Source organism: Hermetia illucens, chromosome 3 (genome assembly GCF_905115235.1).
Source record: "Hermetia illucens chromosome 3, iHerIll2.2.curated.20191125, whole genome shotgun sequence".
Lineage (NCBI taxonomy): Eukaryota > Metazoa > Arthropoda > Insecta > Diptera > Stratiomyidae > Hermetia > Hermetia illucens.
The window spans coordinates 8,429,885-8,457,867 of NC_051851.1; the positions used below are offsets into that span (position 1 = coordinate 8,429,885).

At 44.0% G+C, this 27,983-nt stretch overlaps 1 protein-coding gene across 2 annotated transcripts in view; it reads right to left on the reverse strand.

Moving 5' to 3' along the window:
- Positions 1–27,983, reverse strand: part of LOC119650624 (E3 ubiquitin-protein ligase RNF19B-like) — a 227,993-nt gene that overhangs the window by 111,973 nt on the left and 88,037 nt on the right. Inside the window, exon 1 of one of the 2 annotated variants that reach the window (XM_038053514.1) lies at positions 277–1,447. The exons of the other annotated variant lie outside the window; for it this stretch is intronic. The gene's annotated coding sequence lies outside the window, so the exon portion shown is untranslated. Of the gene's footprint in view, positions 1–276; positions 1,448–27,983 lie in introns of those variants that run through there. 2 annotated transcript variants of the gene reach the window in all.

Below are 27,983 nucleotides of genomic sequence, written 5' to 3' on the forward strand. Positions count from 1 at the left end.
GAAATGCATAAAGATGTAATTAGTAAAGGAGCGGGGCCGAAATGAAAGATTGTTTTAATGTATCAAAACGTGGTAGAGAGGGAAAATATTATGTCAGATAGATTTTTTTTGTGTTAAGAGTATCTTTCAATAGTTTTAATTCTCCAGTCAATGTTTTTCCACTCGAAATACTCCAACAAAAGACAAACCAACACGAACATATGTATATTAGCAAAAATATTTCTTTCAACTAGGCACGTAGTCCACAGAATCTTAAGATGCATATTTATTGTTTACCTTTGAAGCCACTCAATCTTCTCTCAACGGGGCACAATCAAACTTTTGGAGAAAACTTCTAGCAAGTACGAAAATCAACATTGAAATTCCATGAAAAGTTCGAGGCTATCTGGTGAGCTGTTCAGATACGGTGCGGAGTCATGAGTTGATAATCCAATAGTGATTCAATTAATTGACTTCATTAATTTCTTTTTCTCGGAGGATTGTAGTAACACAGATTTTGACATCTTCATAAAGCAGAAGTATCTTAGCCTAAATCACTTCTATTTTCAAATCACTGATCCACTGACGTACAAAACTTTTTCACACAACGTTATATTTACATAAAATTCTGTTTAATAATCTGAAGATACTTTTTTCAAAGTGATTCCGTTCTCATTTTAATGATTCTGGGAAGGTTATATTGCTACAGGGACAGATGATAACACAGCGCACACAGCACACGAGAGTGGGGAATTGAAATTCTTAGCACAGTCGGGAAATCTTTTTTTTTTTTTTCAAAATCTTTCACTTTTCATTCCAATTAAATTCCTCTCGACTCTGTCAAGTAAAGCAAACAAGGAATGATATCGCGAGCATTATTAAATTCGTGGACTATAACAGAAATGATAACACAATGACATATAGAAATAGCACTAAACATCACCGTCGAGAATGTTATCACTGCGACTATTATCGTGGAGTGAGCGAAGCAAAAAAGTGCAAATAATTGCGCACTATACGTTTATGACTATATTTTTCACTAACTGCACTATTTTCATAACATTTTCCATATAGGAAGATGCAAGCCATGAACTATGTATCCCCCAACCTTCACTAGTTCGCGACAAACATTACCGAGTACGTGTCATATGTTTACTTGGGTAATATCCGCGAATGAGTCTAATCTAGCTCTGGAATGTATTGGAAACCTGCCGATAGTACTCGTATCTTTCGGTACGAAACCGATTGCAATTTGCATAATTCTATTATGCCAGGGTCTGAATTTGGACGGTCTAAACTTTTACAGTCGACACAGCTCCGAGTTCGCTCTGAAGATCACGAAAAAATCGAAAGTGTGAGGAGATCGCGCGATCGCGTAGTTATCGAGAGTTGTCGCGCAAATTGAGCCCCCTAACTGTGTCTCAGCGCGGCGAACCTACTCCTATTAACTAAAAACCGCGACTACCAAATGCCTAAGAAAACGCCATGCAGCGACCCAATATCATCCAGTGCGATCAGCAAGCGAGCTAGCTGGCTAGCACTAGATCTATACGATCAGGTCGAAAAACGAGATTTCCCCCTGCACACAGATCGCGAATGTCGAATCGATTTGAGCAGAAATTTTCATTATGAGCTCTTGAGTGAGATCACCATTAAACCAGCACGAAATTGATGGAGGTTTGATAAGTTTTTCCACTGGTGTTCAGGCAAAATGCAGGTGATTGAGCTCATTGTTTGGGTCTGCAATAATATAGCCCCCAATCGCTGACAGAAAAAAATTGGTCCCCTAGTTTGTATCTTGCAGTCAATTACGTACAATAGAAAATTAACTGAAATCAATTAGTGCTTGGCACTTCTTGTTCTTCAGCCTTTGTTCCGTTCACAAGCGGGGTCGACTCGTCGTGATCGGTTTCGCTATTTGGTTCTATCCAATGCCTGATCTGGATGCAAGCGCGAGGCTTTTAAATCCCCATCCAGCGTATCAAGCCACGGTTGTTTCGGCCGACCTTCTGGTCGCTTACCATCGACTTCGATGTTCAGGCCAACCTTGGCAAATGACCATACCATCGGAGACACCTCTCTCGCAGTTTTTCCACTATCGGTGCAACCCCATAACGATCGCGGATATCCTCATTTCGGATGTGATCAAAACATGTCACGCCACTAGTCCAACGCAACATCTTCGTCTTCGTTACCGCAAGACGCCGTTCATTGTATCTTATAGTCGGCCAACACTCAGAACCATAGAGAGCGACAAGAAGGACGACATTGCGGTAAATTTTAGTTTTGAGATGTTCGTTGATACGTCAATCACAAAGAACAGCAGTTGTGGAACGCCACTTCATCCAGGTTGCATTATAACGTGAAGCAATTTCATAGCGCAGTTCTCCATTGGCTGATAGCATTGACCTGAGGTATTTAAATAGCTCAGTTCTGGGCAGATCACTGTCGCTGACAGTAATTGTGCCTGTTTCATGGGGATTGGTCGTCAAAAATTCAGTTTTATTTAGATTCAATCCGAGGTCGTCTTACATAAAGCGATCACTCCGTATTTGGACAAGTTGCTCGAGACCATTTTTGCTATCGGATGCTAGGAAAACATCATCTGCATAAAGCAATGTACAGAGCGCTTTACGTTGGATGTCCCATGTGACGGTGTCCATAACAAGAACAAAGAGGGGTGGTGAGAGGGCGCTTTCTTGATGAACACCAACAGAGATACGAAGCGATTTTGATACACCCGCCACACTTCGAACTCTACTTTTCGGATCGTGATATTGCAATTGAACCCAGCACACGAGTTCTTCTGGCGCTAAGTGTTGTCGTAGGGCATACCAGATGAGCTTGTGTCAAATGCTTTCTCCAAATCCAGCAATGCAATGTAAAGAGGCAATGTAGTGAGCATTGCACTCGGCCGAGATTATGACCCTGATTTACAGCTGAGTCGACTGGTATCCGATGTCAAATCCTACTCCATCAGGAGTTGGCATCTTCTTATTTTTCGTGGTCAGAACTGCTTCTTCGAGCTCTTTCATTGTGAAAAGGCGGCAGTCCTTCACGCCTTCCGTATGGTTGACATCAATCCGTATGGGATGTCCGGGAAATTATAATGAAACTATTATAAATAAAAATAGGATGATTAAACGACCTTCCTGAGTGGCTGAAAACGACCTAGAGGGAAGAGCTATCCCAGAAACCTATAAAGTTGGCGAAATTGGTCGTGAAGGTTCTGAAGCTGCATCAGAGCGCTCGGTCGACACGTGCTTGCCCGCCTCTGTGCTTCCCAGGCTCGGGTTTCCGCACCCGATTTTCCGGGTGACAAGTTTATAGCTAAGTTCCCATGGATTTTCATTTACCTCGCTGACTAGGTTCTGCCAGCGTGAGTTTCGCTATTATTTATCGAGATGAAGCGTCTCCTTTTTGCTGATTTATTCTCTGCCTTTATGGCGTATGTTTCCTCGGGAACGTGTAAATGTTGTGCCAAATGGCGGAGCTTATGACACTCCTTTCGTATGTCAGCAATTTCTGCCTTCAACCAACATATAGAAAGTTTGCCACGGCTGGGACTAGGACAGTGTCAGATGCAACCCTTCCACTCCAAAGAGGCCCTCCAACGCGACTCTGCCTGTTCCAAGAGTTTCGACGAATATCCCGATGTTCACCCTCGCGACATTCCACGCGTAAGAGGAACGCCAGCCTGGTGCACGCTGACAAATAGCGCCAATTACTTGGAACGCGATATACTGTTGGTTACTTACCGAGAAGCCTTCTAGAACTGGCCACCCGTCTACCGACGCTGCCTGAGATTTCGACGACAAGATTATATCAGGGATGCTTATTTCGCAGCCTGGGCACTGGAATGTTGGCGTGGATCCGGTGTTTAAAATTACGAGCCCGTTCTCGCCGCCATTTCCAGGATACTTTTTGTCTTTGGGAGAGACATGGTCCATTTAAGGACCCTAGCACTAAAGTTACCGCATACCAGGATTGGCCCTCCGTGCCCGGAAGACCATCCTCCAGAGCATCAAACCTGCACCGAAAGTCCGGCATTATCTCATTGGGCGATAGGTAAACGGTTAAAAACCTAAGGATAACGAATCCAGATAAACCCATTCTGTCGGTCTGAGTGTAATTACGAGGTATTTCTATTGATTAAATTATTTGAAATAATAAAAACTTGTTTTTCCATTTCGCTAGTGTTAATTTATTGGTCTTGTAAATACCGACATTTCGGGAACCACTTGTTTCCTTCATCAGTAAGGCTAATAATACTTGTTAGCCCTCATCCTCCTGCTCGTTGATCACTCTATCACAGCGACTTTTTGGTTTCAAGCACAGAAGTGATACCTATCCGGGCATTGGCGACCTCTGGACTTTCAGGCTTTATGATCTCTTTCACTTCGATCTATTCTGCGAATCAATCAGGATCTCGCATTTATAGAGGGCGCATAGGCTTTATACTATAAACAGGTGCCTGCTGGCCTGTTCCCCGCTTCGCAGAACGTACTCTTGCTAGCCGTTTTCGGGCCTAATTCAACCAGGACTCTACCAGTTTCGTTTTCAGTATGGACGAGACTTCTGCTCCATTGTCTTCAGGTTTCATCTTGTAGCGGATTCCACTGAAGAGTACCGCAAATGTCTTGTTTTCCGTCGTCTTAGTGAGAAGTGCTGAGGATGTAGTCCTGCTTTGTTTCCTCGTCTTTTCTGTTACTGGTTTGCTATTTTTAGCCTTATTGCCTTTGGACAGGCGGATCTCTGATGGCATAGCGTGTTCTTTCTTTTTGTCTCTATTTGCCTTCTTTTTTTTTGGGGAACTACTACTTCAGGCGTGTCTTCCTCTTTCCGCTTTTCAACGGTTCGCTTTGCAGTAGGATGTCTGCCATCCGTTTGGCGTTTACAGTGGAATGTATGGCTGTTTTCGCTTTTTACGCGCCTTCCGCTGCTGTTCATGTTCACCTATAGAAGAAGTTGCGGTTCAGTGGTTCCTCCAGTTGCATTAGCCCGTTTTTGACGCATTTACTGACCCTGTACGAACTGGACGACAGCTTTATGCTCTAACCACTCAGCTATCCGTAGTTCTTATATAGGTTGAAAATATTGAATATTTTTATCTGACCAAACATAATTTACAGTTCATAAATAGTTTTGTATAAGTTCGTTGAAAGTAATATGATTTCCATTAAAATGCTCGAAGTTACTTCTCATGTTATCAAGGTTTCTTAAAGTATACCTGGGTAGCAACTAAAACGTACCTCAAGAATTGATATACCAAAAAGAATACCCTTGAGAGGTGATGCCAAAATAAGATGCTTTCCTAATCAAAACAAATGACTCTGGTGGCCAAAACAAGCGGCTCTGGTGGCCAAACCAAGGAGGTGTGTTTTTGCCATGTTATGTGAATAGCACGCTGGTCTTAAGCCCAGACAAAGGAGGACAGTTTGAGGCAACCTACTTAGTACTATCCTCACTAAAAAAGCCAGTGTTCGGGGAAAGTGAAAGAAAAAATAAAGTTAGACGGCCAGCTTAGTTGGAAGAACTTGGCCACCCTGCATCCTACCTAATCATGTCTCTTCGCTAAGGGGATGTAAAGCAATTGACCCGGTCCTCGAGCTTGGGAGTTGGAAGCGATGGACTCACAGCCTGTCATCCATCAAAAAACCATTAGAATGTACAGAAATACATAGAATGAACAGTCTCAGATGGGATCGATACCACGGATATGACGGCGCAAACGAATGAGGGACTATGCTCTTGGATCCTGCAATATTAGGTCACAAAACAAATCTGGTGCTGTCAAATACCTACTTCAACAGGCCAGTAAATACAAGGTCATGATTCTAACAATCTAGGAAATGAATTGGAATGATTGCGAGATAATCGATATGAGGTCCCATTCAATCTTCAAAAATGGGAAGCTATGTATCAGGGAAACCCAAATACGGAGTTGTTTTCATCGTAGACAGAGACTTTAAAGTAAATGTTATGGACCTCAAACTTATACACGAAAGATTGTGTGCGATTCGCATCAAAACAAAGTTGTATGACTTGTCAATATCCATGATCCAACTGAAGGAAAGAGATCGTCATTGGATACCCCACATGACTATATTTGGTGAAAAAAAAATGTATGCCCCCCTTTTGCATGTAAGGAGACCCCATTTTGAATTCGACGCAAAGGGATGCTCACTCACTGTATGCATAAGCGTTCACAGTTCCCAACTTTCCATCCAACATCTGACCTCCGACGGGTCTTTCGTCTATATTGAGAGGTCCTCTAAAAATTCGTCGATGGCTGATAACGAAGATCCATTCAAAAAAAGCACAAGGATAATAAGAATCCCATCAAGAATCGGTAGAAAATCAAACCAAAGAAAGAGTTCCACTTCCAGCGTAGCAAATGTCACAGAAGAACCAGAAGCGCTGATAATAACAGCAAAAGATGGTATGTCCTATGCTGATATTTTACGAAGAGTTAAGGCAGATCCTACGCTGAAGGAGCTTAGCGACAATGTAACGTGAATTAGGCGAACACAAAAAGGCGGATTGCTGTTCGAACATTGAAGAAAAGAAGGATCACGACGACCTACAAAGGAAAATAGAGGCTTCATTCAACGAGCGCAAGCGACCTTCCGATAAAGATCTTGACGAGGTCACTATCAAGGAGGAAATTTGTGCAGCGCTTAAACATCAGTTGAAACTGGAGAACGTGCAGGAAATGAACATCAAGAGTCTAAGTACCTTAACTATGTCTGTAACTTAATCGTCCCACCACAATTCTATAGGCGCTCCCTCACGGATTTATATCCGCTTTCGAGCAGAGCTCCTTAAATCCCTCTTGCTCCGCTGAACGGCAAGCATGAAGTTTTTGCGGGCTACGTTGCAAGCATGCTCGGTTTCTCCTCGATGGCTCCTTTAAACCGCCTTGATTGAGGTTTATTTGAATAAACCTCATTTTTTCATTGCAGTCAAATTCCGATCATTTATCACTTCCGGCAATATGCCGGTTATTCTTTCCTTCCTTTCCTTTACACAATAGGCATTTAGGTTCTCTATTGCAATATGTCCTTTTTCCCGACATCTTGTGCATCGATCGGATCGGTCAATGCCGCTGGTGCATGTCTACGCAAAGTGTCCAAACACGACGCACTTGCAGCGCCTTTTTAATGAAACCTGCTCTCGTAGGCGCCAGACAACCCATGCAATTCGAACCTTTACGGCCGACAATAACTTCTGCGCTACCACCACTGGTAGCTTCAACTTTAAATGACCTGTAGATGCCACGGTGGCCAAGTTGTCAAGGCACTGCGGTCGAGGGACGTCGACGGCCGGTAGCCCGCTTACTCGCTCGCAAAGGCCGCTGATACTGGGGTTCCGAGTCCCTGCACCGTCAGTTTCCTCCTTCTTTCTTCTTCCATGTTGATTTTATTTTATGGGTTTCCTTCTTAAGCCATTTTGGTCCACGAACTAGAGGTGAGCAAACAATCCTAATTCGCCAACCGGGTTCGCACCGGATGGAAGATCTGGCCACTCCTCACGGATCATGCTTGTCGCGTCCTAGCCTTTTCTAGTCCCGCCTTAAAGATTGGACACTGCCCCGAACCCGCAGTGTGTGCAATGCTTTCACCAGTTGCGCCACGATCCTTGCAGAGAACGCAATTTTTGCTTTCATTGACCTTTCACCTGACCATATTAACGGCATGCTGTCCTCCTGTCGGCTCTCTTGCAAGTAACTGATGTGTGTCCATAGTCCAAACACTTGTAGCACTTGGTAGGGGTTACGCGCACTTGTACCCTGCATACTACCCAGCCAGTTTTTATTATGGCGCTGATCGGTGCAGCCTCATATCGATCGCGGATATCCTCATTTCGGATGTGATCAAAACATGTCACGCCACTAGTCCAACGCAATATCTTCGTCTTCGTTACCGCAAGACGCCGTTCATTGTATCTTATAGTCGGCCAACACTCAGAACCATAGACAGGACGGACGACATTCCGGTAAATTTTAGTTTTGAGATGTTCGTTGATACGTCAATCACAAAGAACAGCAGTTGTGGAACGCCACTTGATCCAGGCTGCATTCTAACGTGAAGCAATTTCATAACGCAGTTCTCCATTGGCTCAGTTCTGGGCAGATCACTGTCGCTGACAGTAATCGTGCCGGTTTCATGGGGATCGGTCGTCAAAAACTCAGTTTTATTGAGAATCAATCTGAGACTGTGTTGCCGTCTTTTTTGCTATTAGACGCTAGGAAAACATCATCTGCATAAAGCAGTGTACAAAGCGCTGTACGTTGGATGTCCCGTGTGACGGTGTCCATAACAAGAATAAAGAGGGGTGGTGAGAGAGCACTTTCTTTATGAACACCAACAGAGATACGAAGCGGTTTTGATACACCCGCCACACTTCCAACTCTACTTTTCGGATCGTGATAGAGTAATTGAACCCAACACACGAGTTCTTCTGGCGCTAAGTGTTGTCGTAGGGCATACCAGATGAGCTCGTGTCAAATGGTTTCTCCAAATCCAGCAATGCAATGTAAAGAGGCAATGTAGTGAGCATTGCACTCGGCCGAGATTATGACCCTGATTCACAGCTGAGTCGACTGGTATCCGATATCAAATCACGATACAAATGCTACTCCCATCAGTGAGATTTGAACCTGTACGAACTGTACGACAGCTTTATGCACTAACCACTCAGCTATCCGTAGTTCCTATATAGGCTGAAAATGTTGAATATTTTTATCTGACCAAACATAATTTACAGTTGATAAATAGTTTTGTATAAGTTCGTTGAAAGTAATATGATTTCCATTAAAATGCTCCAATTTACTTCTCATGTTATCAAGGTTTCTTAAAGTATTCTTGATATACTAAAAAAAGTACCCTTGAGAGGTGATGCCAAAATAAGGTGCTTTGCTGATCAAAACAAGTGTCTCTGGTGGCCAAAACAAGCGGTTCTCAAGCTCAGGTAAAAGAGGACAGTTTGAGGCAATCTACTTAGTACTATCCTCACTAAAAAACCTCCTCCAGACAGTTTGAAGCAACCTATTTAATACTAAACAAGCCTCCACCGCATCAAGCTGGCGCTGAAGGTCTACCATTGTCTCATTTGGCGTTAGGGAAACGCTAAAAAACGTTATCCTTAAACACCGAATTCAGAAAAAAACCATTTCCTTGGTCTTCGGCAAGAACACCAAGTCGAACAACGTCCCGTCATGAAGCCAGATCCCTGTTCCGGTATTGCTCGCTGATTAGTACTAGATCAGTTTCAACCTCCGCAGCGAGCTGCGTTAGGAACTGGTGAGTGGTTGCACTGCGGTGAATGTTAATTTGTTGGGTGTGGATCATGCTTTCCGCGTCCTAGCCTTTTATAGTTCGCTCTAAAGATTGAATACCGCCCCGAACCCGCAGTGTGTGCAACGCTTTCACCAGACGCGTCACAATCCTTGCAGAGAACCTAATTTTCGCTTTGATTGCAGGTCTTCGCTTGGTGACCTATCTGACATCGTCAACGGTACCAGTGTTTCACTTAAAGTTTCCTCTAGGTTTCTCCTCCCGTACCTGAATCTCGTGCAGTGGAAGAATACGTGCTCTGGGTACTCGGGGACTCCCTCGCAATTTCGAGAATTGGGTGAATTGTCCAATTTGAACCTGTAGCAGCGGGATCAGCCTGTGAGTCCACCTGCCCTTTCCCGAGTGGTCACAACGCTTTTGCCATCTATTTACAGATCTCGCCCTTTCGGCGTTCTTCGTCTACGATAAAGGAGAGACTGACTTCGGATTGTATATACTCGTCATCTCATCTGCCAAGATGTCAATTGGCATCATTCCGGTGATGACGAATGCAGCCTCATCCGAGAAGGCTCTGAATGCTGAACACACCCATAGGGTTATTCTCCTATAGATTACACTCAGCTTATGAGCATTACATGATATGCGAAATGCCTTTCCTCAAATAGGGATGGCATAAAGCAAGATCGAGCTTACCACCCTGGCAACAAGTAACTTACAAGTACACCGTGGCCTTCTTCAGCCTTTGTCCCGTTCACAAGCGGGGTCGGCTCGTCGTGATCGGCTTCGCCATTTGGCTCTATCGAATGCCTGATCTGGGTGCAATCTCGAGGCTTTCAAATCCCCATCCAGCGTATCAAGCCACCGTTGCTTAGGTCTGCCTTTTGGTCGTTTACCATCGACTTCGATGTTCAGACCAATCTTGGCAAGTGAATTCTCGTTTGCACGAATTGCGTGACCATACCATCGAAGACGCCTCTCTCGCAACTTTTCCACGATTGGTGCAACCCCATAATGATCGCGGATATCCTCATTTCGGATGTGATCTAAACGTGTCACGCCACTAGTCCAACGTAGCATCTTCGTCTCCATTACCGCAAGACGCCGTTCATTGTCTTTTATGGTCGGCCAACACTCAGAACCATAGAGAGCGATTGGACGGACGACATTGCGATAAATTTTAGATTTGAGACGTTCGTTGATACGTCGATCACAAAGAACACCAGTTGTGGAGCGCCACTTTATCCCAAGTATTTAATGGTCGGCTTGGAAATGATGTGATTGCCGATTCTAATTCGGGCGTAATTTCGCTTCCGGCGCTTTGTGATGAGGACCCCTTCCGATTTTTCCTCCGCAAGCGCCAGTCCAACGCTCTCTAACCAGGCTTTAACAGCACTGATTGCTTCGCAACTCAGCATCATCTAGGTGCTTTGCAACTACAACCAATGCTATATCATCGGCATAACCCACCACCGTGATATCTACAGAACCGGAAGGTTAAGTAAGTACTTCATTGTACATGAAATTCCACAGTAGTGCGTTAAGTACGCAGCCCTGTGCGACAACTGCGAAGACAACATTCTCCTTGGGTCCATCATCGGTGTCATACCAGAGCGTCCGTTGCCGCAGGTAGCTATCGACAATAGCTGCGAGGTAGGTGAGAACATTAATCGTGACCGCCCACTTTCGTATAAGGTTCCAATTGGCCGAATTAAATGCATCCTTCCCATCTAGCGTCACTACCACGCAATATTTGCTGCCCCCTTCCGTGAATTGCAGTTTCGATCAAGCCAGTAACCATTTTGATGGCATCAATGGTTGATCTGGCTTTACGGAATCCATACTGTCGATTTGAAAGGCCTTCCTGGCTCTCGACGATCGGAAGTAATCTATTGTAAATTACCTGCTTCAACATTTTCCCCATAGTGTCTAGAAGACATATGGGTCTATAAGAGGATGGTTCCCTGGAGGTTTACCAGCCTTAGGCAGCAGTAGCAGGCATATCCTCATGGACATATACGCTTCGAAAAATGCAGCGAACATGTCGAATCTGGATTTTATTTCGAGCTTAAGGGCTCTGTTTAGTATGCCGTCCAGGCCCGGAGCTTTGTTATCTCTTAGTCTGCTGCAGATCTCCAACAGCTCGTCCGTGGTCATTGCACTTTATTTGAATAAATTTCATTTTTTCATTGCAGTCAACGCCCTCCTGAATTCCGGTCATTTACCACTTCTGGCAATCTGCCGGTTATCCCTTCCATCCTTTCTGGCATGCTGTCCTTCTGTCGGATCCCTTGTAAGTAACTAACATGTGTCCATAATCCAGACACTTGTAGCATTTGGTGGGGGTTATCCGCATTTGTACCCTGAATACTACCCATCCACTTTTGATTATTGCACTGCTAAGGAGCGTCCTCGCATATTGCTCGGGGACTTACACCACAACGGGTTTTTGGCTTCGAACATACACAGAAGTGGTTCCCTCTGAACATTCACGTCTTAGGGTCTCCTCCACTTCGACCTTTTCTGTGAGGCAGTCAAAATCTCGGATTTCTAAAGAACATATAGGCTATAGATTAGAAACGAAACCCTTCTCTCCCAATAGCCCCTTGACCGCCTCACAGAACGTATTCATGCTAGTGGTTTTCGGGCCTAGTTCAACGAGGACTCCGTCACCCTTCGTTTTCCGGATGAAAGACATTTCTGCTCCGCTGTCTTCGGATTTTATCTTGTCAACTTAATGAGCGGAGCCGACGACTAGTCCTTTTTAGTTTCCTCTTTCCTGTTACTGGATTTTACTGGGGGATGCAATTGGAATCGAAATTGGTTAAAGAATTCAGTAATCTGGCCAGTGGAACCTACTTCAAAACTCTATTCAAAGTCCTGGTGACAAGAAGCCATGGTTTCATCCCTAACCATGATTCGAAGGAACAACTGCAAGGAGCACAGAACAGCGTTGTTCCCGATGGTGGTGGCACTGAAGTTCATTTCGTTTGACGTATTAACAGCGTTTTCGCTATTTTATCCAAAATTTGGAAATGGAGATTTGTCAATGTTAAGGTGAGCCTATTGCGTGCAGCTTTGTAAGTTATATGTGAACAGTACATGGAAAGCAACCGCCACTACTACTTAAATTCCATTATCAACTTTTATGTTTCTCGTGTCGTCGAGGTACCCTGGTCCGACTATCTCAAATGACTACGTTGGTGTGCAGACTCCTGTAGACATGTTGGCATAAATGACAGTGAGTAGGTAATACATTAAGAGATGGCGATAGATTCATTGCTGAGTGGGTTATACTAGGGCTACATTGCACAGAAAAGTGAAGGAGGAGCGTAGGATTCTCAGGAATTTCTGGGGAGATCTGAAACGCATTTTGACTAAACGGCATAGATGCCCCGTAAGTATATTTAACGCGTTATACCAATGGCAATCTCGTGGCAGCGAGATGGCTAAGATGGGTCTTAATATCTAAGCAAATGGGAATTGAGTCAAAATAGGACTGATGCAGTAACGGCTTAATGCGCTAAACGGAGATTTCAGAAACTCCTGCTCTACTTAGATCAAGCTTATGACCCAAAGAAGTGCGAAGTCGACCCCGTTATCGAATGGGACAAAGATTAAAGAAGAAGAAAAATTATCCACGGCGGGCTTCAAAGAATTTTCCGTCTCACACTGCAAACAAGAGAAGTTGGTATTAATTCCGAAATCAAATAAGCCTTTGGATAATCCTTCGTCTTATAGTCCCATATGTGTTTTAAACGTTATTGATAAATTATTCCGAAGTAAACTAGTATACTCTACCACAGATAGGTGGTTCTTGTTCTTGGCAGTCGTTTTTCTCAAGACAGATTCGCACGATGAAAGAAAAGCTTACATAATAACATGCGTAGTTCCCCAATGAAAAACTTCGACAAGATGTCTGGAACTATCCGCATGCCCAATAGCAAATCCGGAACTCTGCTGAAACAATGAAGGCAGTGCAAACACATCAAGACTTGACTTACTCGGCTTATTTTATTTACGTCTACCTACAATGGCACTTCGCCTCAATTTATTCAAATTAGATATGACATAGGGAAATGTCAGTGTTAACCTCCTCAAACGGTGGACTGCAGGAAAGACACATGCGGAATAAAGCTCCCTGGAAGCCAACATATTGTATCTCTCTCTAGGGTTGATATGCGGCTCTCGAGGAGCCAAGTCTCTCATCTACCAATACCGTTAGTGGGTGGTGATAGCCACACTCTGTATGAGATGACCGTACTATTAACAAAAGGCTAAGCATCTAAACTGAGAACTCAAAAAATACCTTCTTCAATTCAGGATTTTCTGCGAAACGTACCCATTGTTTGCAGTGAAGAGTAATTGATTGCATTCAAACGGAGCCTCAATGATACCTGGTCGTCTCAGAGAGTAAGCTTGATCTTACCGTGCTACGCGGGGTAATGGCACGACATAAGCTGGTAATAACACCCAGGTAGGGAGGAGTTAGAAAGTCAAACAGGTTAGTCAAGCTCAATACTGGCTTACTGCGAAGACCGCAACCAACTATAGTATGGTATGATCAGCATATCAGATGACAGCAAGGAGACCGCCTTCAGTGACGCAGGCATTAAATTGTATCTGTGTTATCTGAAGGAAAACCTGGACCCGAAAAAGGTTCAGGATATACCTATGCTGAGTGATCAGTAGAACCAAAGAAGAGGAGAGCAGTGAAAATAGGCCCACAGGACCAGTATGACTTCAACAAATCAAATTCGAACCTAAGAGGGAGGAGCTCGAGTAGGTCAGGGGCAAGAAGATTTTGTCGTCATGCAGATTTGCCAGGATTGAGGAGTGTGTTTAGAAATAAGGTGAAGAGCAGAGGCGAAATCCTCATGATCGGAGTAGATGAAGGAAATTAGACGCTGCAACTGCCCCCATCAACTGTAAATTTAGTAACACATACACCAGGAAAAACCGAGGATACATCGGATGATTTCGTGGCTGCCCAAGTTTCATTGAAAAAATTTAAGCGAGAAATCGAAAGACAGGGGAGGTTACCTGCCGGAATTAGTTGTTAGGCCGGTGAAGTGCTGCGACACGGAAGGGTTATCATTTCTCCCCGCCTGCGATGTCAACGCGCATAATCAGGTCTGAAGAAGTAGCGACACCAATCGAACAGGTGAACATCTTTTTGAATTTATTCTTAGCAATAGCCTAAGATACGACGAAAGTGTGAAGGTGACGAAATCTTCATACATATTCTGCTACAGTGTCCGGCACTTGTGCAAAGTATTAGTATAGATTAAAGCACCTGGGAGAATACTTGATACCAGATTCAACACTGAAAGACTTGGAAGTAGGGAACAACTTAAAATCCCTTAAAAGCCGAGAGCATATCGTCCAGGAATTCGCCTGGAACCTATGCGCGCAGAGGGCTATCCACGTTCCCATGGTACCAAGTAACCTCTGGGGAGGCGTAGCAAGAGGCGCTTCAGATGAGCCCCTTGCAGGCTCGGATCTGATCAGCTCCTCAAGTACTTCGGGACGGCATTCACCAACGAGTTTGATCTCTAAACAATTGGGGGAAATATAAGATCCTATTTTCTTCTGACGCTCTCTCTTATCGGTAAGGGAAAAATATCAACTGTTGATCGTACCGCAAAAACTGATAATCGTGTAGCTTTCCTTGGGAAAGTCTGAAGCCTTGAAGAGTGACCGATATCGGTGTACTATGAGCCACCTGCAGCACCTTTTTAATGAAACCTCTCGCAGGCGGTGGACAACCCATCCAATTCGAACCTTTCCGGCCGACAATAACTTCTGCGTTACCTCCACTGGTAGCCGCGTTGTGGCCGTTTGAGTATTAGGAGGTTTGTCAAGCTCACGATCGATTCTTCTTCCAGTTCCTTCAAATTAAATTGTTCTCTTATGACGGTGCATGCATGCACTGTATGTAGATCTCATGCTTTTGAGCCTGAACTGTGACATTCTCTCCAAGCGAGTTCTTCACTTGGGTGTGAAAGTTGTCGGTTTTGCCCAAGCTATATTTTTTTAGCTCAAACATGAGATGGCCTTTCTGGATCCTGCGGATCTTGCTGACATTTCCACCCAGATCGTTTATGTTGCGGCCAGATTTTACCTTTTATAGAATTTCCACGTAAGGCAAATTAGCCTTAGTGGAGATAACGATTGCCTCTGGGCGAATTCAAACTTTTGGTTTGTTCTTCGCGTTTTTATTAATGACCTTCTTCCATCCACCATTTTCGTTCACCTTACGTTTCCCTTCGATTGCTGACGCTTGCGCTTGGGGCACAGGCTTTTTACCTTCGTACTTTTAGTTCCATTCTTTGGAACTGCTTGTGTACTTTTTTTCCTCTTAGGCGCCTGTTGATTCCCTAGAGAATTACCGTCTCTCTCCCGGACACTTTTCTTTGCTGGCAGGTCACTAACACTACGGTTAGGTGTCACTTGGGTCGCCTGTGACACTGTTGGAATGACAGGTTTCGGTTTTTCTTGGAACCTCTTTCCTCCTCCTGCGACTTATTATAGAGGACCCTAATGACTCTCATCATGTTTTTAATAGCTTGGTGGACATTGTGCTTGTCCTTGATGAACTCGGACAGCTCAATTATTTTTACTTCAAGCTGCTTGAAAGGTAGGTCCTCCATATCAGGGTTTTTTCTCTATGGGTCTTGGCCGGATTGCTCATTCTAAACGCACCTTCTCCCATAACATTTAACGTACTTTCCTGCGTTTTATATTTTGCCGTCTTTGGCATTGGTGGAGATCGAAGAATTGAGGAGCTTCTGTTGAATAGTTCAATTTCTTGGTCTCGGAATATCTCCTGTGATCGCCCCTCTGGGACAAATGCGGTAGATGTCGAAACCGCCACGGTGGCCAAGTTGTCAAGGCATTGCGATCGAGGGACGTCGACGGCCGGTAGCCCGCTTACTCACTCGCAAAAGCCGCTGGTACTGGGGTTCCGAGCCCCTGCACCGTCAGTTTCCTCCTTCTTTCTTCTTCCATGTTGGTTTTATTTTATGGGTTTCCTTCTTATAGCCCTTTTTGTCCACGAACTAGAGGTGAGCAAACAACCTTAATTCGCCATCCGGATTCGCACCAGATGGAAGATCTGGCCACTCCTCACGGATCATGCTTGTCGCGTCCTAGCCTTTTCTAGTCCCGCCTTAAAGATTGGACACTGCCCCGAACCGGCAGTGTGTGCAACGCTTTCACCAGATGCGCCACGATCATTGCAGAAAACGTCCTCCTGTCGGGTCTCTTGCAAGTAACTGATGTGTGTCCATAGTCCAAACACTTGTAGCACTTGGTGGTGGTTATGCGCATTTGTACCCTGCATACTACCCAGCCAGTTTTGATTATGGCGCTGCTGCCTCCTCGCATATTGCTTGGGGACTTACACCACAGCGGATTTTTGGCTTCGATCATTCACAGAAGTGGTGCCACATTTACACTTTTTGTGAGGCAGTCAAGATCAAGGTGGTCAAAGGGTAGTATAGGTTCCAGGGCGAAACGTGGATTCGTACCCGTGATGGATTCATAAAACCTGGGACACGCCTGTTGAATTAACATCAACAGCTCTACTACCAAACCCGGGCAGCGAAAGGCAAGACGAAGTACATGGTGGCAAAGTCAGCGTCAAAAACCATAGAACGAGCAACATCGAATCGCACTGGTCAAACGAAAACAATAAAGATAGGAGATTATAACTTTGAGACCGTTGAAAATTTCTCCTATCTAGGGTCGAAAACCACAAACGGTTGTTGGCTGTCAACCGAGCCTATTTCAGCTTACAAAATCTGTTTCAGTCGAAATGTCTCACTATTGGGTCAAAGCTTTTACTGCCAGTCCTCATGTATTCCTTCGAGACGAAAAATTGTGAACTCTTGGCCGCGTTCGTGAAAGGAATCATCCGAAGAAGGAGGACGGACGATTCCGTAGCCTACGTGAAGATGAAATTGATTAGCGACACCACGACCGTCAGGTTATGGATAAAATTCGGCTCAACAGGTTGCGGTGAGAGGGGCACCTAATTCGTATGGATGAGGATGATCCAGCCCGGAAAGTCTATAAGGGTAATATCGACGGTAGCAAAAGAAGACGAGGCAGACCTTGCCTGAGATGGAGCGATGACGTAGGCCAGACAGCTTTTAGGGATATCGAATTGGCGAACCTTGGCGCAAAACCGGAGTGTCTGGAGTTCCTTATTAAGGTAGGCCTAGACCGGATACCGTTTGTTGCACCGTTAATGATGATGTTGGCCAGACGGAAGCACACCTACACGAAACTAAGAAGCAAGCGACTTTATCCAATAAGGGAGAGGTTAGAAAGTCAAGCAGTTAAGCTAAGCTCAACATTGGTCTACTGCAACCAACTAAGGTACCTAATCAGAAAGGTACGAAATCAGAAATCAGAGACCTGTACGTCAGAGGTCAGATGTCAGGGAGGAGACAGCCTTCAGTGGCGTTGATGTTAAATAGTATCTGTGCTATTCGAAAGCATGCTTGGAACCGAAAGAGACTTTTTAGAAGGTTCAGGGTAGGTCTAAGCGTTCAACAATGCAGTCGAAGGGAAGGGGAGCACAGCAGATTAGCTCAAATGAGGGGAATGCTCCTAATAAATCCAAATCTGAACAAAAGAGGGAGGATATCACGAGTAGGTCAAGATCAAAGGGGGGCCACTGTTAGCTATGATAGTGCGGTGAAGGACATCCGAGTGGCTATGCTGCGGTAATTATTTTTGGAGCAAATGTTCACTCGTGAGTAGTAGGATTGAAGATCTTATCGTGGAGTGTGTTTAAAAACAAGATAAAGAGCAAAACAAAACTCCCCAAGGTGTGGGTAGATGACTGATCTCTGGAGGCAATTAAAGCTCGTCACCGCCACTTAACCTACATATTTGGCAGCATCTCATGCATGTACGGAGAGAGAAACCGAGGAAAGATACTTTCAAGGGTTCATTGGATGGAAAGCTCAATGAGATCCTCGAAGGAATCGCGGGGCTTTGTGGGTGTCTAAGTTTCATTGGAACATCGGATGGGGAACTCAGGAGGCAGTCGTGACATCGGGCTATTTCTCAGGAGACGATCCCCGAATCCTATCAGAATTAGTTGTTAGACTGGTGAAGTTCTGCGAGAGGGAAGCACTAACATTGATGCCAATGTTCAAAAAGGGGTCTGAGGAAGTAGCGATACCAATCGAAGAGGTTAAGAGATGACAAGAGTGTGAGAGGGGCGAAACCTCTACATATGTTCTGGGATAGTGTCCCGTACTTGTCCAAAGTATTATAGATTAAGGCACCTGGGAGAATACCTCTGACGCCCTCTCCTATCAGCAAAGAAGAAAGTATCAACTGCTGGTCTGACCGCAAAAATTGATAATCGTGTTGGGAAAGTCTGAAGCCTTGAAGAGTGACCGACATCGGTGCACTATGAGTACTTTTACGATTATAAATAATCTATAAATTTTGCAATAGACTTAGCAGTTAACCCCATTTACCTTGGAGTCTTGTGATAAAATTGAGGTGCCAATATGGTGTTCATATAGAAGGTGAATGGGAACCATTTTTTGCTTGAAATCTAGGCTATGGACATTTGTAACTTTTGACTCGAAAGTAATAAATCTTTCGTTATGTGACAGTAACAACTTTCATTATCAACAGATATACACCTGGCAAGGGGAACACTTCCTTCATTAACTGCAGACAGAGCCAATTAGAAGATCGTAAACAGCAAAGTTAAGACGATTTAAGGTAGGTAACCAAGTTGTTGTAAAAATACAATTCCATCTCCAAATTATGACCCTAACGGGTTGTGCTAAAAATTTCCCACTGGTTGGTTGCCGCAGTCATGTAACCACTCCATTAACTCTATCTAGCTCCCCCGGTAGCAATCTAAGTACGACCGAGATGTTAATGACTATGTGGACAGATTGCAGACTAACTTGATGACAAAGTCGCTGAGATTAGTATTTGGCCAACACGGTAACAATACCAAAAGTATAATTAGGGTCATCCTCAAGTTTGCGCACTATGATTAAGCTGGGATTAAGATTCAACTAAGACGTTCCTAGAATGACGTGGATTTCGGCAAACCTGATGATGATGATGATGTTTTCCAGTTTCGCGTGACTCATTACAATGACGGAATTGCTTGATGACGAGGTGGAGTTGCACGCAAACTTTTCATAGGTAGGTTTCATGGAATTAATAAAAGCAACATTTTGGTTAGAGTTGGGAAGTTATCTCCTTGTAATTGGTGGGAGGATGGGGGGCTATCTACCGAAAATGATAAGAAAGCATTTCTCAGAGATAAGAAAGTGTGTGTCCAGGTGCACGTAACAGGTCATAAAAATGCAAGTGTTTGGCCTTGAAAGGTAGAATAAAATCTATATAAAAGTTAGAACTGAATCTACAATATTAAGATACAAAATTAAATGCTGATTAGTGGTCGATAAGTTAATCCCTACTTAAATTGGATCATATTTTCTTTTATGACATGTTGTGCATTTATTCGCACATACTTTCGCCTACATAACCTGTAAATTTTATACTTTTATTGCAACAATCTCAATTACTTCATCTTTATTGGAGAACTAAACCTCGTTACAAAGATACATTGCGGATGCATCTTCCGCGAATCTAAACCTTTTGCAAGTGCACGATCAAAACGAGATTTCTTTCACTAGAGTTCTCATATTACGAGTTATTTCCTCTCATTGGTATGTGATTATATTATTATCACAACTTCTTTGAGCAAGTATGTAACTTTCATTAATACTTTCCAAGTAGCCAACTGAGATTTTCACGAAAAAAACCCGAGCATTGAATTTCAGATAGTGGTTCTTGCGTTGATAGCAACTACGCACTTCGAGTCCAGCCCATTTGATGGTAATGGATGCAGCAGATCCACAGGAAACGAATACACAAGAAAAGTGTTATGCGTAGCTCAGGGTGTTGACGAGTTTGCGGGTTGGATTATTGTAATTTTGCGTGAAAGTAATAATCATGAGATACTCCTTAGATTGTAGCGGAATTGAGTTAGTAAATTATCTGAATAAGTGAATGTCTGAGTAGACTTCAATTTGAATTGATTAGCAACCAATTTGCATGGGAATTTGTGTTTGTGTCGTTATTTTTGCTTTGATTGTAGCCTAGAGAAAGGCAAGAGGAAATGAGCTGGTCATCCACCAGTTGAAATTGGAAAAAAGTTGAAATCACTTCGCCATTGAGAATCATGGGGTGTTGTCAATTGATGAACGTCAAACATTGCAATAGGTTTTGTGAATCATCGGATGATTTTTGAATCCTGCAATAACGAGGGTGGATGAACCCAGCTATTCTTGATAAACATTTCATAAAGAATTTTGTTAACCGGTCGGAACGAAGGCCGTATAAAACTACTTAAAATAGGAAAGTTAAAAGGACCAAGCTGTTTTGCATTATAATTTCGGAAAAGCCTGGGAATCGGGAAATGAAAATAGACTTCGAGCTCTGCGAAGGGCACGTTGAAAATGTCTGCGTTACGTGTGTTATAAGACGCAGGACGGCAGGTGATCTCGTCAGCGGCAGAGCAGTCCATCAGACCCGAGGAAAGTTTAAAGAATGTGCATAGATCCAGATAGGATCTACGCTGTCGTAGGAAGGGAAGGTTCAGAAAGCGGAGGCGGGAGGGGTAATCCACACGAGGGAAGCTTTTCTTAAAGAAGAGGGAACGGGTGAATTTACGTTGCACATTTTCAAGGGCAAGACAATCACAGTTACGGGAGGGTGACCAGATCACGGAGTAATACTCGAGGGTATTCCTCACGAGGGAATTGAAGAGAGCTAAGGAGGGTTGGATGGAGTCAAAATCAGAGGAGGAGCGAAGAATAAAGCCTGACAATTTTTGCTCGATTGATGACATCGAGGCAATGGGTGTCAAAGCGGAGCTTATTGTCGACAGTGACTCCGAGGTCTTGAGTGGAATTTAAGCAGGATAAGGAATGTCCGTCAAGAGAGTAGGAGAAAGAAGTGGGTGAGGATTTTAGGGAATAGCACGTAGAGTGACACTTTTTGACGTTTAGCGCTAAGCCATTAGTCGAGCACCAACGAACCAGAGTGTCCAGGTTATTCTGAAGGGAAACACAGTCCATAGGCGACGATATAGCGGAAAACAGCTTAAGATCGTCTGCATAGAGCAAACAGGGACAAGTAAGGAGGGGAGGAAGGTCGTTAATAAAAAATAAAAATAGCAAAGGACCCAGAATAGACCCCTGTGGGACGCCAGAAAAGGGAGAGAAGGAGCGGGAAGTACAGCCGTCAAAAGAGACGCGGCAGGATAGGTTGGAAAGGTAAGAGGCAAGCCATAAAACAAGTGGTATGGGAACGTTTAGGGACGAGAGTTTGGATAGAAGTATCTTGTGATTTACAGTGTCGAAGGCTTTCGCGAAGTCAGTGTAAATGGTATGCACTTCTTGCCGTGAATTTAGACATTTGGCGACAAAGTTGCTAAAGTCAAGCAGGTTGGAGGCAGTGGACCTACGTTTAACGAAGCCGTGTTGCTCTTTCACTATGTGTTGGCTTAAGTGGGCGGACAACCAGCCGTTGACATATCTTTCCAGAATTTTGGAACAGGAGGAGAGGAGGGAAATGGGACGGTAATTCTCGGCAAGCGAACGATCGTCACTTTTGTGAATGGGGATAATGAGAGCCTCTTTCCACAAGCTGGGAAAATGATTCTCTTTAAGGCTTTTGTTGAAAATAAGGGATAGGGGAAGGGAGATGGACTTACCAGTTTTGAGCAAAAAGAGGTTCGGAAGACCATCGTAACCAGGTCCGACATTGGCATCAAGTTTGCCAATGAGATATTCGACAAGGATAGGGGTAAGAAGGGGAATGGTAGGCGATGCGGGACAGGCTACATCTACTATCGGGAGGGATTCGGAGGAAGGAGGAGGAACATAGGCTGACGAAAAGTAGCGGCATAGTAAATCACAAGATAATTGGGGGGAGTTAGCTGAGAAGCCAGAGAATTTAATGAACGGAGGAGATAACTGGGCAGGGCAGCGGGAGTTGCGAATGTGGGACCAGAAAAGTTTCAGATTTCCGCGCTTTAGTGGGTCTTCCACGCTGGACAAATCTTCGTGTGTGGACTTACGTATTAAGGATTTGACCGAGGAACGAAGGAATTTGAAAAAAACTAAATCAGCAACGTTTCTAGAAGACAGGAACTTCTTTCTTGCAGTCTGTTTTTGACGTATTTTTTTGTGAATTTCAGTGGTGAACCAGACGGGGTAAGAGCGTAAGCACTTAGGAGAGGAGGGAACGTAACAAGGAAGAAGATCAGATAAAATGGTATAGAAACTGTTGAGTGCTTGGTCACACGTAAATGGAGAGAGCAGGGGGATCCTATTGATTGACGCCAGGGCTGAGTTCAGACCTTCGAAGTTCGCCTTACGAAAGTTGAATTTGGTAGGCTTGCGAGCGACAGGAGAGTGGAGTCGGGATTTCTGAACATCGAATTCGAGAGCAGGATGATGAGCGTCAGGGGCAACGTAAAACGGAGCATGAAGGGATTGGGAAAGATAACGTACAGGAAGGTTAGAGAGGACAAGGTCAAGAGTGCGATCCAAGTGGTTTCTAGAAAGGTTAAATCGGAGGGCCCCACAGGTGTACATGAAAGGGGATAGAGGAAGGGAAGGGTGGGTCGAGTTATTAGGGAGGGAGGGAAGGCCAGGAGAGCATAGGAAGATTAAAGCCACCACAGAAGATGATAATCTGATAATCTGTCGAAGAAATCCTCGTACAGAGAGAAGGTGGGCGTAGGCAGGGAAAATATACACACGATATGATAAAGGGACGCACGTTTGGCGGAAGGACACGTATGGTAACAGAATCGTAGGAGGAGGAGGAAAAGATGATTTCGGCACGGAGAGGGGACTTAACAGCTATTAGGGCACCTCCGCCAATTGTCTTGCCAAGCGCAACGCAGTCTCTGTCACACCGAAAGACAGAGTAACCTTCGAGGAGCTCAGAATCTAAAATCCTGTCATCCAGCCAGGTTTCAGAAATGCAAATGACATGATGTTGGAATGCTAAGGCAGACAGTTTGAAATCCGACAGCTTGGTCCTTAGACCCCTTACATTTTTATAAAATAGCTTATAGTTATTGGAATCATTCAAGTTCGGCGAGGCAGGCGGGCGGGCCGGAAATTTTCACGAAGCTTAGACCTCTGATAAGGCTTAGCGAAGAGCCCCTGTGGGTTGATAATTTCTCACTGGAAAAAATCTTTTTCAGGAAATTAAAAACAAGTAGGAAATTAGAAGTTCGGGGCATCAGGTAGGGGAGATCGGTGCAATTCGTGGCAACGCGAAAAATTTGAAGAAGTCGGAAAACCGAAAACTGGACGCTTCAGGTATGAAAGGTTTTGAGTATTTCTTTTATAAAGACATCTGAGTATGCATTTGTCCCATTAGCACGTAATATACGCATATATTATGCGAGAATGTCCACATTCAGTCTTGAATTTGTAAAGAAGCAACAAATTTGACTTATTATAACTTTGTTAATAATACCGCGATTTCCACCAAACTTGGTAGAATCATTTCGTGGTCCTAGAATGAATTTAAAGGGGGTTTTGCAGCAAATTACTAAAAATTATAGTAATATACTATTATTAACTTTATTTCAACAGATATCGGCATGTAGGGTATTTCGGAGCCTAGGCACCATCTAGTTGCAGCCTCTTGATTTTTTTCAGATTTTCCGTTTAGGTAGTTTCTGAGAATGGGTCCGTTAAAGAAATGATAACTTTCAACCCCCCCTTACTCCCCACCTTTCTGACAAATTGCAAAACTAAGACCGGCTTCAAAAAGTACTAAGCGAAACCTTTTATTTGATACCCCACAAAAAAAAATGCACACCCCCTTTTCGCATGTATGGGGACCCCCCTTAAATTCGACGTTGAATTATATAACTCGCTGCATGCGTGAGCCTTCACAGTTCCCAACTTTCACCAAATTTGATATCAATCGCTACAACTGTCTTCAAGCAAAAATGTGTGTGACGGACAGACAGACAGACAGGAGAAAACCACCCACTCGTGAAAAAAATGGCTATGGGAAGGACACCCAGAATGAGAAAACAATATGGAAGAAGAAAAGAGAGAAAAATGTATTGTATAGGGACCCGAAACCCCAGTACCGAGGGCTTTTGGGAGTGGGTAAGCAGGCTCCTGGCCGTCGATATCCCTCGACTGTAGTCCTTCGGTGGTGGATTACTTAGCCACCGTTGCATTGAATACTACAAGTAACCTGGACTCAAAAGGAGTACATCACTCCCGAGAACGCCTGTTCAAAAAACACAGAAAGATGCCCCACAAACTGGTTATTAATTAGTCCATAGCGGGGTGACTGCACCTGGTCGGAATATGTCACAGGAATTAGTGTTTGATTCATTTAGGAGAAGCTCAACGATCCTGCGATCTCCTCTGAAATCAACTTTGGTTAAGGAAGGAAATCAGGGAATCTCCCGGAAGACTAATAAATACGGAAGCGCCCAGTGGGAAAACCAAGCAGAGGAGCAGTGTCGGAATACGGACGAATCATCGTTTACTCTATTCGGAGGATATAATAGAGTAGTAGTCCGAATTCAAAAGGACAAACACAATGTGAACCAGATCATCAAAAACAAGGTCCGAGTCATTCGTGTACTGTACAATAGGGTCAAGGACGAAAAAAAATAAAACACAAGTGACACTCCCTCAAAATCCAAAGGGCGGTAAGCTTGAAAAGAGGAGTAGAGAGGGCGCGAGCGATTCTTTCGGATCCTCGCAGGACGCGAAAAGGCAAAAAAGTCTCTCACCGGCAAACAAATTTACCAAAATCATGGACACTGCGGCGCCGGCTCCAACCGACCCAAGGGAGGTAAAGCCTCGAAAAGGAACCAAGGAAGCATGAACCAAGGTTGGGGGAAGATTACGGGCCGAATTAATTATCATCTCCAAAAAATATGATATGACTTATGCCGATATCTCCAGGAAGGTCAAATCCGGTCCTGAGTTGATGGACCTTGGAGAAAATGTCAGCCGAATCAGACGCTCTCAAAAAGGAGATCTGATGCTGGAGCTCAAGAAGTCTCCGGGCAAACCGATTGGTTTCCTTAGCAAGGTAGAGAAGTCTTTAGGAGAAGAAGCATAAGGACGGGCGGGAATCCTGGAGATTGTTCTACAATGTAAGGAGGTTGATGAAATCACGACCCAAGAGGAACTCCGCGACGCCTTAGAAAAGCAGTTGGGACCACTTAATTTACAAGATTCCGCAATCAGATGACTGAGGAAGGCATACGGAGACACGGAAATGGCAATTATAAGTTTACCAGCTGAAGCAGCGATCAAACTGCTGGCGGCTGGTAAAGTAAAAATAGATTTGGTCGTTTGCCGACTCAAGGAGCAGGTGTCCCTCAAGCACTGCGATTACATTTTGGAAGCAATTTACATTTATTTCGGACTTTCGTCAAAGGAAAATCGGAAATTGGCCTCCGAGTATGCGAGATAACTGAATTTGGACATACCAAATTCCTGGACGGAGCAAGAAATTGCCGGAGAATATTGGTTTTCCAATTTTTTGAAACGGCACCATAATTTGTCCATATGTAAGCCTTGCCTAAGACTCCACTTTTAATAGAGTGTCTGTCAGTGAATTTTTTCAAAATCTATAAACCACGTACAACCGAATAGACTATCCTCCACGATCCATCTACAATATGGGCGAAACTGGTCTTACCATCGTACACACTCCCTGTAGAATTGTAAGCCACAAAGGTTTTAAATTGATTGGACAGCTCACCTTGGCAGAAATAGGAACGCTTGTGACAATGGCGCTTTTTGGCATTTTTCCTATTCCCACGAGTAAACTTCAAACCTCATCTTTTGTCCAAAGCACCCATTAGTAGTGCCGGAAGCGCAAACAAGACTGGCTACATGATTACTTCTAATTTTTAATTGTTTTTGAGATATTTTTGAGACCGCTCTCAGATTTCAGCAACAAATCCAGCGCTACTCATTTTGAACAATCAACAATTTCATATCTCTATTCAAGCTCTCCAGTTTAGTCAACACAATCATACAATAGTTTTGCCCTTGCCGCCATTTTGTTCGCATAAGCTCAGCCCCTGGACTGGAGTGCTTTCGGTCCATTGAAAAAATTGTACAATCACATTGTGATGTTTGGATGTTAAGAAATCCTAGAAAGACGATGACAATATATGATATTCCTTCGATTGTCGCCTGTGCGTTGCCCCTGGCTGCAACAAATTCAAACATAACATCCGGATTTAGAGCTGTGGGAGAGAGAGGGAAGAGGAGAGAGGTAGGGAAGTAGAGAAGGGGGCGGAGGAGAGAGGTCGGGAGGAGAGAACGAGAGAGAGGAAAGAGCCATGGGGAGGTGGGAGTGAGCAAGGGAGAGTGGCAGGGTGACAGGGAGAGAGTGAAGAAAAGAGAGAGAGAGAGGGAGGAAAGGGGGGGAAGGAAGAGAAGCGATGATAACGTTAGTTGAAAACATGAGTAAGTCATATCGGAAAGATTCATGCTACGCCCACCGAACAATAGCTCCTCTATTTTTAGAGGGGTGGAGGGCTTGTGCAGAACAATCTCTTATTAAAAGCGGATCATTGTCTGCCTCTCAACTCCCTATCTGTCTGTCACAAGACTTGTGTGAAATATTGGAAGACTGCTAGAGAACAGACTGCAATGACGTGGAAGAAACAGGTCTGATCTTAGTGACAAAACAGTGATAGTAAGTAATAAGAATAAAATCCAGATGATGGCAAGCATCTCGATAATTATAGAAGAAATAATGCAGATAATGAATAGGCGTCTGTGCATATATAGGTTGGGTCAAAAATACGGTATGAGTAAAAATTTAAATTAGTCAAGCCTTAGTGTCCCATATTTTTTTAATCTGAGAAATATCAATGGTCTTATGGCTGTAGGTAAGTAAACCTGTATCTCAAGATCATGAATGATAAAAGGGCATGTACCTGTGATTCATGGTCTGTTAAGAGGGTACTTATGTATTTTAGATTGGGATCCACCATGGAGCATAAAACTTGAGAAACGGTTGTTGAACCAATACCAACAGCTCTATTACCAAACCCTATCTTCAGTTCTACGTGGTGTTCGCTGGGAGTTCTTTCCTAACAAAGGGGAGAAGGATGAAGGCGTGTCTCCCGCACCTAAAAATTGGACAAATTGTACCAATTAGTCCTCCAGGTTGGGCGTTGGGTAGGGTTGACAACCTTAGACGGAAAATCGACGTTACGAAGCCACAGAGAGAGCTTCGGACTGGATTGACTACACAACCACGAACCCGCGCTGCAAGCGATGCACTGGATAGGGACCGGTTTCCTGGAAAAGAGCCATTGCATCATATATTAAAGCGGCCATCCAGTAAACTATGTGCTCGGATGTTTCTTAGTCAGCCAAAAAATGAAACCTGCTGTTCTCAACTTTGGAAATATAAGCGAAAGACTATGCGTTTGCGAGGCAAATTTAGAAATATATATCTTATTAACGTTTACCTACGTTGACCGGGTAAATTACACACCTACCGAGTTAGAATTGCAGCTAGAGTGATTGAAATGGAAGCGCGTTTGGGTAGGTGATGTATGTATGTAATATCAGAAAAGTGATATCACCTTAAAATGTGATAATGCATTACCGTGAT